This window comes from Moschus berezovskii, chromosome 2, assembly GCF_049115385.1.
Source record: "Moschus berezovskii isolate FMDL1 chromosome 2, NW_MosBer_1.0, whole genome shotgun sequence".
In the NCBI taxonomy this organism is placed as follows: Eukaryota; Metazoa; Chordata; class Mammalia; order Artiodactyla; family Moschidae; genus Moschus; species Moschus berezovskii.
The window spans coordinates 16,599,492-16,612,769 of record NC_142461.1 but is presented as its reverse complement, the minus strand read 5'-3'; the positions used below and the strand labels follow the sequence as shown (position 1 = coordinate 16,612,769).

Genomic DNA, 13,278 nt, shown 5'->3' with positions numbered 1-13,278 from the left:
TTTACATCTCCTTTACATTACCCTGAGGGCATTAAGTAGATCCTTTAAACTTATGTCTGGAACTTCCTTGGTGGTCCAGTGGTTGAAACCTGCCTGCCAGTGCAGGGGACACTGGTTTAATCCATGCTCCAGGAAGATTCCATATGCTGCAAGGCAACTGAATCCATGTGCTGCAACTCCTGAGCCCGTGCTCTAGGCCCTGCGAGCCTCAACTACTGAGCCCTCGTGCTGCAACTACTGAAGCACGCGTACCTAGAGCCTGTGCTCCACAATAAGAGAAGCCACTGCAGCAAGAAGCCTGCACACCGAAAAGAGTAGCCCCTGCTCACTGCAGCTAGAGAAAGCCTGTGCATAGCCAGGAACACCCAGTGCAGTCAAGAAATAAACAGATAATTTTAAAAAAGAACTTACCTGAGGTAGATTATAATGACCTTAGGACTGTAAAAGTGGGTATAATACATGGTCATTATAAGAAGGGAGTGTTGATCTATTCAGTTCCTTTCCGTTGCGTCCGACTCTGCAGCCCCATGGACTACAGCACACCAGGCCTCCCTGTCCATCACCAACTCCCAGAGCTTGCTCAAACTCATGTCCATCGAGTCGGTGATGCCATCCAACCATCTCATTCTCTGTCGTCCCCTTCTCCTCCCGCCTTCAATCTTTCCCAGCATCAGGATCTTTTCCAGTGCGTGTTCACATCAGGTGGTCAAAGTATTGACGTTTCAGCTTCAGCATCAGTCCTTCCAATGAATATTCAAGACTGATTTCCTTTAGGATGGACTGGTTGGATTCCTTGCTGTCTACGGGACTCGCAAGAGTCTTCTCCAATACCACAGTTCAAAATTATCGATTCTTCAGCATTCAGCTTTCTTATAGTCCAACTCTCACATCCATACATGACTACTGGAAAAACCAGAGCTGTGACTAGACAGACCTTTGTTGGCAAAGTAATATCTCTGCTTTTTAATATGCTGTTTAGGTTGGTCAAAACTTTTCTTCCAAAGAGCAAGCGTCTTTTTATTTCATGGCAGCAGCCACCATCTGCAGTGATTTTGGAGCCCCCCAAAATAAAGTCAGCCACTGTTTCCACTGTTTCCCCATCTATTTGCCATGAAGTGATGGGACTGGATGCCATGACCTTAGTTTTCTGAATGTTGAGTTTTAAGCCAAATTTTTCACTCCTCTTTCACTTTCATCAAGAGGCTCTTTAGTTCTTTGCTTTCTGCCATAAGTGTGGTGTCATCTGCATATCTGAGGTTATTGATACTTCTCCCGGCAAGCTTGATTCCAGCTTGTGCTTCATCCAGCCCAGCGTTTCTCATGATGTACTCTGCATTTAAGTTAAATAAGCAGGGTGACAATATACAGCCTTGACGGACTCCTTTTCCTATTTGGAACCAGTCTGTGGATCACAGCAAACTGGAAAATTGTTGAAGATGGGAATGCCAGACCACCTGACATGCCTCTTGAGAAATCTGTATGCAGGTCAGGAAGCAACGGTTAGAACTGGATATGGAACAACAGACTGGTTGGTCTATTGGGGTTGAGAACTTTATCCTTTGGTTAAGGATGAAGCCCACAATGAAGTTAACTGGGAGAGCAAAGATAAGAGGCAGCCCAAATTTTGGGGTCACTTGTTCCTGTCTTACATTGCTTTTTCCTAGCGAAACCCTGTTAAGGTCCCATCCAGCTGGTTAGCTTTCCAAACTTTTGAGTCACAGGAAATGGGGTGTCACCATGGGCGTAGATCATATAAGCTGTGGAGAATGTATACAAGTAAAAGAAGTCACAGTGGAACCATAGCAGATACTTTGGTGGGTTCTAAAGGAAGTGCTGTCCCTGAAGAAATGTTACAGCAGAGAGCCCATGGAATCTAAGGAGAATGGGGCCTCATACAGTATCTCATACAGGCACTGGAGAAGGCACACAGCTGCGGGGTGGTGCCTCTTGTCTCTAAATAGGCTCCTCTGCTGTGGGGCTGTCCCATCACACGCCTCTTGTCAGCTCTCACTCATTCCCTAGAGCTAAGTTTCATTTTTTTTTAATTGAAGGATAATTGCTTTACAGTATTGTGTTGATTCACTGTTCTTTTAAAATCATTTACTCCATCTTACCCCTCACTTTTAGCAGATGACTGTTTTCCTACTTCAGAGTGAAAATCTCACCAGATGGGGAAATGCCCAGTTTCTTGTCTTTAATCTACAGAATCACCTACATCCACCCTTTACACGTCGTCTTGTCATAGTGGAGAATGCAGCCTCCTTCTGCGGGAGTGTACTTTGTCCACCTGTGTGGTAGGGATCCGCCTCACCTCGTCTCCCAAGAGTTTTCACTTGTGTCTTTGGCCTCTCCTAGTGGCTGTATGTGATGGAGAATTTTACACATTAAGGAGACCTTCTCTGAACCTGATGTCTGTCTCTAACCGCCACTGCTCTTTCTCTTTAACAAGTTTCTTGAGAGTCATGTACACTTTGTTTCTACTTCCTCCCCCATCCACACCTAATCCTTTGCCACATGGCTCCTGTTGCCAGCCATCCGCTGGTGGTTTTCTTCCCTGGTCTACTCTCGTAGACAGTAAATGATGCCCACAGTTCATCAAATGTATTGTTTTAAAGGGCTGTCATAATGAAGCACACAGACTAGCCGGCTTAAACAACAGAAATTTATTCCCTCACAGTTCTGGAGGCTGGAAGTCCAGGATCAAGGTGTTGGCAAGTTTGGTGTCTCCTGAGGCCTCTGTCCTTGACTTGTAGACAGCCACCCTCCCTTGTGTCCTCACACGGCCTTTCTTCTGAGCTTGTGCATCCCCCGTATCATTTCCTCTTCTCATAAAGGTATCGGTCATATTAGATTAGGGCTCCACCTTTATGACTTCAGTTAACCTTAATTATTTTAAAGGCCTAGTATAGTCATATCAGGGTTAAAACTTTAATATATATAAATTTGGGGAGAACATAATTCAGTCCCATAACACAGTTACTTGAGCCAGAACTTGGGGGTTCATCCTTAATTCCTCCCTACCTCACATCTGATATACCACATCCTGACTATTCCATTTTTATTGTTTTTTGAACCCATCTTTTTCCCATTTTTCTGCCTCTTCATGTCTTTGAAAATTCATTCATTCAGTGTTTTCTGTGGATACCCACTATATGTTAATAATAGGAAGACAGCCAAAAAAAAGTTAAAAATATGAAATTAAGGAAAGTATATGGAAGGAAATGATAAAGATAAATGCAAAAATTAATTAACTGGCCAGATCAAAAGTTAGTTTAAGAAGGCTTTTTAAATAATGAAAAAGACATATACCTGGCAAATCTAATTAATAAAAGGCAGTAAGTGAATAAAGAGAACAGCATTTTAAAACTGTAAGATGTTACATCAATCTATTTGAAACTCAGTGATGAAGAGAATTTTCTGGAAAATTTAGTGACCATAATTCACTCAAGGAATAAAATGCCGCTGCTGCGTCACTTCAGTAGAAATGAAACTTTAATGCTACTGAAGATGTATCTTTAACAAAGCTCTGAAAGTGAAAGTATCTCAGTTGTATCTGACTCTTTGTGACCTCATGGACTGTTAGGAATTCTTCAGGCCAGAATAGTGGAGTGGGTAGCCTTTCCCTTCTCCAGAGGACCTCCCAACCCAGGGATCAGATCCAGGTCTCCCACATTGTGGGTGGATTCTTTACCAGCTGAGCCACCAGGGAAGCCCACGAATACTGGAGTGGGTAGACTATCCCTTCTCCAGTGGATCTTCCCAACCCAAGAATTGAACTGGGGTCTCCTGCACTGCAGGTGGATTCTTTACCAACTGAGCTATCAGGGAAGCCCCTAACAAGGCTTCACAAGGCTCTGGGTTCATATTATATACTGGGTGAATTCTTGTTATTAAATGATTCAGTGATTCCCTTCATCATCATAGGCTGAACAGGTTTTTGTTTAAAGGAAAGGAAAACAAAAGTTTCTAGGTTAGTCCTATTACCAAAATCTAACAAAGATAGTATTTTTTTTCTTATTTCATTTATGAATGTAGATGAAAAGAATTCTATAAAATTAGAAATACAGTCCTAAACCTTTTAGGAATCTAAGAGAAGGATGCTTCCTTAACATGATAAAGTACCATATATATTAAGTCCAGGGACCACATTGTCATTTCAGTAAATATGCCAGGATGTTCCCACTAAACCACTGGTCTTTCTGTGCTGCTGGCCATTCAGAATGAGTTGTGAATCGGAGTGTTCTGGCGGGTTCTGATGGTTGTGGCGGGAAGAGCATCTTCATTCACCTCACAAGTTTCTTGAACACCTGAGGTCTTGAGTGGGGCAGGGCCAGGGAGAGGCAATATGGCCTGCTGGTTGGGGAAGCAACTCTGCAGCAGGCAGTGTGGCCGGCCCCTCTGGCTTCTTCCTTCCTCTGTAAAGTGTCATGAGAATTACAGGAAGCAAAGCCAGATTGCCATGATCAGAGGTGTTAGTGCTGGTTAACTAACTTTCATATTTTGGTTGTAGGTGTTTGCATTCCAGTGGGGTCACGATCATGAAAAGAAAATGAAAGTGTTAGTCACTCAGTTGTGTCCAGCTCTGCAACCGCACAGACTGTAGCTCACCAGGCTCATCTGTCCATGGAATTCTCCAGGCAAGAATACTGGAGCGGGTTGCCATCCCTTTCTCCAGGGAATCTTCCTGACCCAGGGATCGCACCCAGGTTTTCTGCATTGAAGGCAGATTCTTGACCCTCTGAACCACCAGGGAAGCTCGAGAATTTCTAAGTAATACCTAGAAGTCACCAGCAGAGGGCAGTAGTGCATCAGGATGCCAAAGTGATGGCGCTGGAACCTGAAGCTTAACCTGAAGTATATTTTGGACAAAAACACAGCCTGGCCCCTGGGGCCTTGGCATCAACGGACTAGGGAAACTCAGAACAAATAATGTGGTTAATTTCCTCTCCAAGTTGAATTATTTGTCTGAAAGTCTATAGGTGGGCTAGGAACAAGAAGATAAAATGGTAGGTCCCAGAGTGTCTGATGGGAGAATCAGGTTGTTGCCAGAATAATGGGATATGTGTGTGGATGAAAATGTACACCCGTCCTCCAGAAAGATAGCTGAATAGGCTTCACATATACCATCCTCTCTCTCTGAGCTGGCTCCTCCTCTGTCTCATTGGGAAATTGAAGCAACTTGATAGGCAGGGCCTGGGTGGTCATGTAAGAGTTGGGGGGGTCCTAGAAGGGGGCCAGCTAATGGGTACTTCTTTTGCGTCTCCCTGGAGGAAGCTGGCTGAACCTCAGGGAGGTGCAAAACCCCTGAAATCATATGCAGAATTGTCTGTGTACTTAACATTTGTGTGCTTGTTGCTCAGTCATGTCGGACTCTTTGTGACCCCATGGACTGTAGCCCACCAGACTCCTCTGTCCATGGAATTCTCCAGGCAAGAATACTGGAGTGGGTAGCCATTCCCTCTCCGGGGGATCTTCCTGACCCAGGGATGGAACCCAAGTCTCCTGTACCACAGGCGGATTCTTTACTGTCTGAACCACCAAGGAAGCCCTGGTTTAAAAAAAACATTTAATTTTAAATAATTTTAGATTCAGATATAGTTGCAAAAACAGTAGAGAGGTTCTGTGTACCTTTCACTCACCTATCCCCCATTATAACATCTCATGTAACTTTAACCAGGAAATTGACTTTGGTTCAATTCAGGCCTTATTCTGATTCATGCACGTGTGTGTATGTATATGTGCACGCACGCGTGACATTGCTGGGCTGTGTGAGAAGCTCTGGATCTCCATCTTTTGGGCTTTGTGTAAAAGGGTACCCGTATGCGTTTAACTTATCGTTAGTAGAGCTTTCTGTACTTGAAGGCTTAACATTCCTAACCATAACATCTAATTAAAGGGTACAGAAAACCTCATGCAAACTGGCTCAATTTAAAAAGAAAAGAAAGGGGGAGGAATATTGGTTCATGTAATGAGATCTAGAGGAATGACCTAACTGGTGCCAGTGGTTCAGGAGGTCATCCGAGAGCTCACTCCTTCTTTCTGCAGTGACCCCTCTCTGTGCATGTCTCAGTTCTGGTTTTATTCTGACATCCTCCCTCAAGGTCCCAATGGTGGCTGTGGTGATTCCAGACCTTTCATCGTCATCCCACACCACTCAGAAGAAGCGGGGGTGGGAGGGGTGGAGGGCCGAGTCTCATCATTCCTATAGAAGTTGTAGGATTCATTCTGATTGGACTAGCTTGGATCCAGTGCCCACACCTCAACGAATCACAGGACCAGGAGAATGAGCTACACTAGTTGGCTCTTGCCTGGACTCCTAACCCCTCCATGAACACCTGGTGATTGGGATAATTTATTGGTTTATTCTAATCTCAGAGGGAAGATTGGTTTATTCCACCCTGACCACATGGGACAGGGGAAGTGTCTGAAAAGAAATTTGGGGTGATATTAGTAGAGAGCAGGAATAGATGCTGGCAGTAAACCATAGGTGTCCCCCATCTTTGGCATGGAGTCTGTCCCTCCCTGATCAAATCAGCTGTGACCGGGAGGACTAGACCATGTGGTACAGACATGTCTCCTGGGATAGGGGTCAGTTCTTGCTTCCGGGCAGTGATTGTTGGACAGGTGCCCCAGGAGGTCTCTACCACAGTCAGGGTTTATGTGTCTAAAACAATGTTGCTGCCCATCTCCCCTTGCCTCAGGACGTTAACCTGGTCATAGCATTTCTAGCCACTCCTACTGGCCTGCAGTAGGTCTTCAGGGGCCAGGGAGCAGCAGAGGAGATGCTGTGTTTGAAGCAGGATCCTGGGTTTCAACTGTATATGTTGGGTAGGGCTTGGGATGTAGGACTCCCCCAACAGCACACATGCCCCCTGGCTGCCCTTTGTACCTTCCTGCTGTCCAGTGCAGACATCAGTTTTCTGCTCTCCTCCTCCCTACTCCCTACCATGAAATCCATCCATTCCCAGTGGGCATGGGAAGGTGGGCAAGGTGGCTTCTAGTGTCCGAGTCACTCAGGTTTATGGAAAAGGTCAGCATGCAGGCTGTTCATACTGTTCTAGTTTGTGACTTATTTTTAATAGATATAATTTGTATCTATTAAATACAATTTGTAAACAGTCCTTATTTTGAACATCTTTTTGTGAAATAAAATACAGAAAAAGCTATGAGATAAACATAGAGCTTAATAAAGTTTAATAAGGCAAATACCTGCAATGGTCTTGTAACCCAAGAGATGGAACACTGCAGCCACCCCAGCAGCTCCTCCATGTTGCCTGTTCCAGCGGTAGCCCTTCTCTGCCACAGTGGGGGGACCCACCACCTGGCTTTTTCCCCGTGGTCAGGTACTCCCGTCTGCTCTCCCCCGGTGTTTTGCAAGCACTTTCGTGTCTGAGGTGTATTCCTGATGCACCCATGGAGAGAGATGTACTCCAAGTCCAACTACTCCTGCACCACCCCCATTTGACTTTTATTGTAGTCACTTCCTCATGTTTCCTGACGGTTTCATCATCCAACTGTGCATCTTTCAGCGATGGTTCAGTCTTGCCCCCTTAAAAAAACCCAGTATTTTGCCTCTTATAATGCACAAGTTCTTCCTTCATTGCTTTCTTTTCCTTTCATTTTACTGCTTGAGGAAACCAGGCCATCTGACTGCAGTGGTTCCCACAGTCTGGATTTTGCTGGCTGCCCACTCTTGGGACAGTTGCTACCTGCTCTTGGGACAGTTCAGTGCGCTCCTCTGCCCTCTGTGTTTGCTGCCCATGGTCAGCTGGATCTAGAGGCTCCACCAGATCCAGCCTCTGTCCTTTTGACAAAGCTCTATGGGTTCCTGCACCAGCTGCCTCTCTGCTGGATGTTCTTCGCCGTGGAGGCTCAGGCCCTGGATCCATTACTTCACTGGGGGGCCAACATGGTGACATACATTTTTTCACTGTGCTGCCGTTCACATTTTATTGCTTATTAATTTTGTCATTCCACACAATTTGTAAGTAAATAGGCTTTGAGAAAAATATACTTGAATTCAACAGATGATGGCAACGTTGATGAGACTGTTGTCGTGTTTTACATAAGGTAATGAAAACCACTACAGCTGCCACCCCTGCAAAATGATGCTGATATTCTAATTCCATCATTTCTTTTTCATTTATTTGCTGGGATTCATCATAAACAGATGCTTTCTTTCATCTATCATGAGGTTCCCCAGTGGCATAGCTCACAGGAGAGAGGCAGGGTAAATGCTCCCTTCTTTTCCTGTATTTGCCAGTTTGCAAAATAATGAACTGGCTCCTTATTGTCTTCTGGTGGAGACCATTTCATTTTTTCAATATCGTCATGAACTCATGGATTTAAATAAGTTTGGTGAGTTTTTTTTGTTGTTGTTGTTAAATCAGTCATGTTAGATTCTTTGCAACCCCCTGGATTGTCACCTGCCAAGCTCCTCTGTCCCTGGGATTCTCCTGGCATGAATACTGGAATGGGTTGCCGTGCACTCCTCCAGGGGATCTTCTCAACTCAGGGATTGAACCCACATCTCTTGTTTGTCTGGCAGATTCTTGATGGGTGCTTGTATTTGTTTTTTTTAAGGATTTTTTTTTTTTTGATGTGCACCGTTTTAAAAATCTTTATTGAATTAGTTATAATATTTCTTCTGTTTTATGTTTTGGATTTTTGGCCATGAGGCATGTGGGATCTTAGCTCCCCAACCAGGGGTCAGACCCACAGCCCCTGAATTGGAAGGTGAAGTTGTAATCACTGGACAGACAGGGAAAGTCCCTCCTGTGTTGTTTTGGCACTGGGCCAGTCTGCATGTGGCTTATCTGTTGTGACTTGTGTGCTGTCATTTATGTCAAGATGTTCCAGGCTCCTTTTGTACATTTTCTCCTCAGACCAGCAATCAGTCACTTCTCCACACAGTCCTGACTTTTAGTGGGAGGTGGTGTTTCCTGACCACAGTGTGGACTCTGGGTATTCTCAGTGCTACTCAGTGGGTCGTGGTTCCTAGGTTGTTTCAGTGGTTAGAGCTAATAGATAGAATGATAGATCAAATACCTTATAAGGTCATGCTGTTATTTTCAATTAAATTTCAGGACTACAGATTTTATATTTAATCTTTAAAAAAAATTACTGCTATATCTCTTTTCTTCCATACTGAGAATCCTGAGTTTTAGGACACAGGGGATAACACTTAAAATATCCCCTAATTACTCATTTGTTTCAGGCAACATTACACACACTACAGGGAATACTAATGCTGCCACCACCAGAATGATAAGTGAAAATAGTTTGAAAGTTCTCACACCCATTATAGCTATTGAATAACTATATCAGTTGAGCCTATGGCCTCTTATACCATATTCTTTTCTTTTTATCTTATGTTTTTGATTGAAACATAGTTGGAATATGGGCTTCCCAGGTGACACGGGTAAGTAAAGAACCTACCTGCCAATGCAGGAGACATAAGAGACAAGGGTTCGATCCCTGGGTCGGGAAGATCCCCTGAGGAGGATCCACTCCAGTATTCATGCTCCGAGAATCCCATGGACAGAGGAGCCTGGTAAGCTACAGTTCATGAGGTCACAAAGAGTTAGGCATGACTGAAGCAACTTAGCAGACATGCACGCATAGCTGACGTACAATATTATGTTAGCTCAGGTGTACTACATAACGATTTGACATTTGCGTACATTTTGAAGTGATCACCACAGTAAATCTGGTAGCCATCTGTCCCATAAAGTTCTCACAGTATTACTGACCGTATTCCTTATGCTGGGTACTACGTCCCTGTGACTTGCTTATTGTTTAAATTGGAGGTGTGTATCTCTTAATCCCTGTTGTCTGTTTTCCTCCCACCTCTCCCTTCTGGCAACTGCCTGTTTGTTCTCTGTGTCCAGGAGTCTGTTTTTGTTTTGTCTGTTTGTTTTGTTTTTTAGAGTCCACATTTATATTCTCTTCCTTTTACTTCCCATATTGTTTTGGTACTCCAAGTAATGTATTTAATGCTACTTGTTTTTATGCTTTCTTATGCTGATGTGTCTAGTAAACAAGCCTGAGGCTTGTTTTCCAGTAAATTCTTCAGGAAGAGTTCTTAGGAACAATGTTCCCTGAGTTCTTGTATGCTGATAACAGTTTGTACCTTTTATAATTGATAGTTTTTCTGGATATAAAGTCAGTTTTCCTTGGCTTACTCTTTCACCCCCTTAGATAGGTCACACCCTTTTCTTCTGGTGCAAAGCAGTGTTGTTGAAAAGTCTGATGATAACCTAATTTTCATTTTCTCATAAGTCACTTATTCCTTTCCCCATGGATGTCTAAAGGATTTTTCCCCTTTAATATCGCATAAATTTACTAAAATTTACTAAGATATGACACTAAAAGATGAACTCCCCAGGTGGAGAGAGAGCAGAGAAGAAGAATGGAGAGGAGCAGAGAAATAGCTCCAGAAGGAACGAAGGGGCTGAGTCAAAGTGAAAACAACTCCTAGTTGTGGACGTGACTGGTGATGGAAGTAAAGTCCGATGCTGTAAAGATTCTTGTTAGGTCCATGAATCATGGTAAATTGGAAGTGGTCAAACAGGAGATGGCAAGAGTGAACATGTACATTTTAGAAATCAGTGAACTAAAATGGACCTGAATGGGTGAATTTAATTCAGATGACCATTACATCTACTATTGTGGGCAAGAATTCCTTTGAAGAAATGGAGTAGCCCTCTAGTCAGTGAAAGAGTCAATGCAGGAGTGCATAATCTCCGGCCTCGCGGCTTAGTTTTTCTCTCGGTTTGGGCTCGAGGCCTCTGTCGCAGCCATGCTCTGCCAGATCATCAGTCAGGCCAAGAAGCATCCTAGCTTGATCCCCTTCTTCATATTTATTGGAGCAGGAGGGACTGGAGCAGCACTGTATGTCACACGCCTGGCATTGTTCAATCCCGATGTCAGTTGGGACAGAAAGAATAACCCAGAACCCTGGAACAAACTAGGTCCTAATGATCAGTACAAATTCTACTCTGTGAACGTAGATTACAACAAACTGAAGAAAGAAGGTCCAGACTTCTAAATGAAGTATTTCACTATAAAGCTGCTTTGAATGAAGGTCTTCCAGAAGCCATCAGCACAATTTTCCACTTAACCAGGAAATATTTCCCCTCTAAATGCATGAAATCATGCTGGTATATTGTTGGGGTTTACACTGATGAATAAATAGTCTGAAACTTAAAAAAAAAAAAGAGTCAATGCAATACTCTCATAATCCCAGCTGGTTTCTTTGCAGGAACTGACACACTTATCTTAAAATTCATATGAAAACTCGAGAACATCAAAACAATCTTCAAAAAGAAGAAAGTTGGGGGATTTCTCAATTTCAAAATTTAATAAAAAGAACAATGATTAGGACAGTGTGGTAGTGGCTTAAGAATAGATTTGTAGATCAATGGAATAGAATTTAAAGTCCGCTGGGCGTGGTGGCGCGCACCTGTAATCCCAACTACTTGGGAGGCTGAGGCTGGAGGATCGCTTGAGCTCAGGAGTTCTGGGCTGCAGTGCACTATGCCGATCGGGTGTCCGCACTAAGTTCGGCATCAATATGGTGACCTTCCGGGAGTGGGGACCACCAGGTTGCCTAAGGAGGGGTGAATCGGCTCAGGTCGGAAACGGAGCAGGTCAAAACTCCCGTGCTGATCAGTAGTGGGATTGCGCCTGTGAATAGCCACTGTACTCCAGCCTGGGCAACATAGCGAGACCCTGTCTCTTAGAAAAAAGAAAAAAAAAAAAAAAGAAAGTCCACAAATAAACCTCACATTTTAAGTCATTTGATTTTTTACAAGGTTGCCAAGACAAGTCAGTGTCTTTAACCAGTGGTGCTGGGACAACTGGAAATTGAAGTGCAAAAAAGTTAAAGTTGTAAACCCACAGCACACCAGATACAAAATTAGCCCCAAATGAATCATGGACTTAAATATGAGCTAAAACTATAAAATTCTTAGGAAAAAATCCATAGGTATAAAATTTCATCACCTTCATTGGTAATGGCTTCTTACTTATGACACCAAAAGCATAAGAAACCAAGGGGAAAAAAAAGGTAAATTGGACTTCTGCAAAAGCTTTTGTGCTTCAAAAGACACCAACAAGAAAATTAAAAGACAACCCACTGAATGAGAGAAAAGATTTACAAATTATATATCTGCTAGGGGATTATATAAAGAACTCTTATAGCTCAATAATTAAAAGACAATACAATTGCAGTATAGTAAGAAAGATGTTTGGCCCTAGTTCCTGGCACAGAGCTCCTAAAACCTTTGAAATTTCCCAAGTGATAAGGGTAATAGGAACATCTTTCATTACTACTGAGGTGATTTTGGATGTATCCCTAGGTAGCTCAGGATGGGAACTGGTTCCCAGGAAGACCATGCCTTAATTGTAAGCTTGGAACTTTCAGCTCCACACCCCAACATTCAGGGAGGAGAGAAGAGCTGGAGATAGAGTTAATCACCAACGGTTGAGACTTCCGTAGTGGCCCGGTGGTTAAGAATCTGCCTGTCAATGCAGGAGACACAGGTTCGATTCCTAGTCTGGGAAGATCCCATGTGCCATGGAGCAACAAAACCAGTGTGCCACAAGTACTGAGCCCGAGAGCTACAGCTACTGAAGCCTGAGTGTCTAGAGCCCCCGCTTCTCAACAAGAGAAGCTGCTGCAGTGACAGACCCACACCCCGCAACTGGAGAGTAGCCTGCAAGCAGCAGAGAAGACCCAAAAACAAAAAATGAAAGTGTTAAAGAAGCCACCAATGGGCACAGTAAGTTCTCATCAGTTCGGTTCAGTTCAGTCGCTCAGTCGTGTCCGACTCTCTGCGACCCCATGAATCACAGCATGCCAGGCCTCCCTGTCCATCACCAACTCCCGGAGTTCACTCAAACTCATGTCCATCGAGTTGGTGATGCCATCCAGCCATCTCATTCTCTGTCCTCCCCTTCTCCTCCCGCCCCCAATCCCTCCCAGCATCAGACTCTTCTCTAGTGAGTCAACTCGTCGCATGAGGTGGCCAAAGCACTGGAGCTTCAGCTTCAGCATCAGTCCCTCCAATGAACACCCAGGACTGATCGCCTTTAGAATGGACTGGTTGGATCTCCTTGCAGACCAAGGGACTCTCAAGAGTAAGTTCTCATAAGAACCCCTAAATGATGCTGTTTGGAGAGCTGATTTGTAGGTGAACGTATCCATATGCCAGAAGGATGCACACAGGGACTCCACAGGGACAGAGGCCCCTGAGCTCAGGATTTGCTGGCATT

General features: G+C 44.0%; 1 non-coding gene and 1 pseudogene across 1 annotated transcript; both read left to right on the top strand.

Annotated features, from left to right (window-relative positions):
- Positions 1-10,457: 10,457 nt before the first annotated feature.
- On the top strand, positions 10,458-11,117 carry LOC148778496 (cytochrome c oxidase subunit FA4 pseudogene; annotated as a pseudogene).
- A 326-nt stretch (positions 11,118-11,443) lies between these two features.
- Positions 11,444-11,742, top strand: LOC148778495 (signal recognition particle RNA). The gene has a single exon (XR_016036098.1).
- Positions 11,743-13,278: the final 1,536 nt, after the last annotated feature.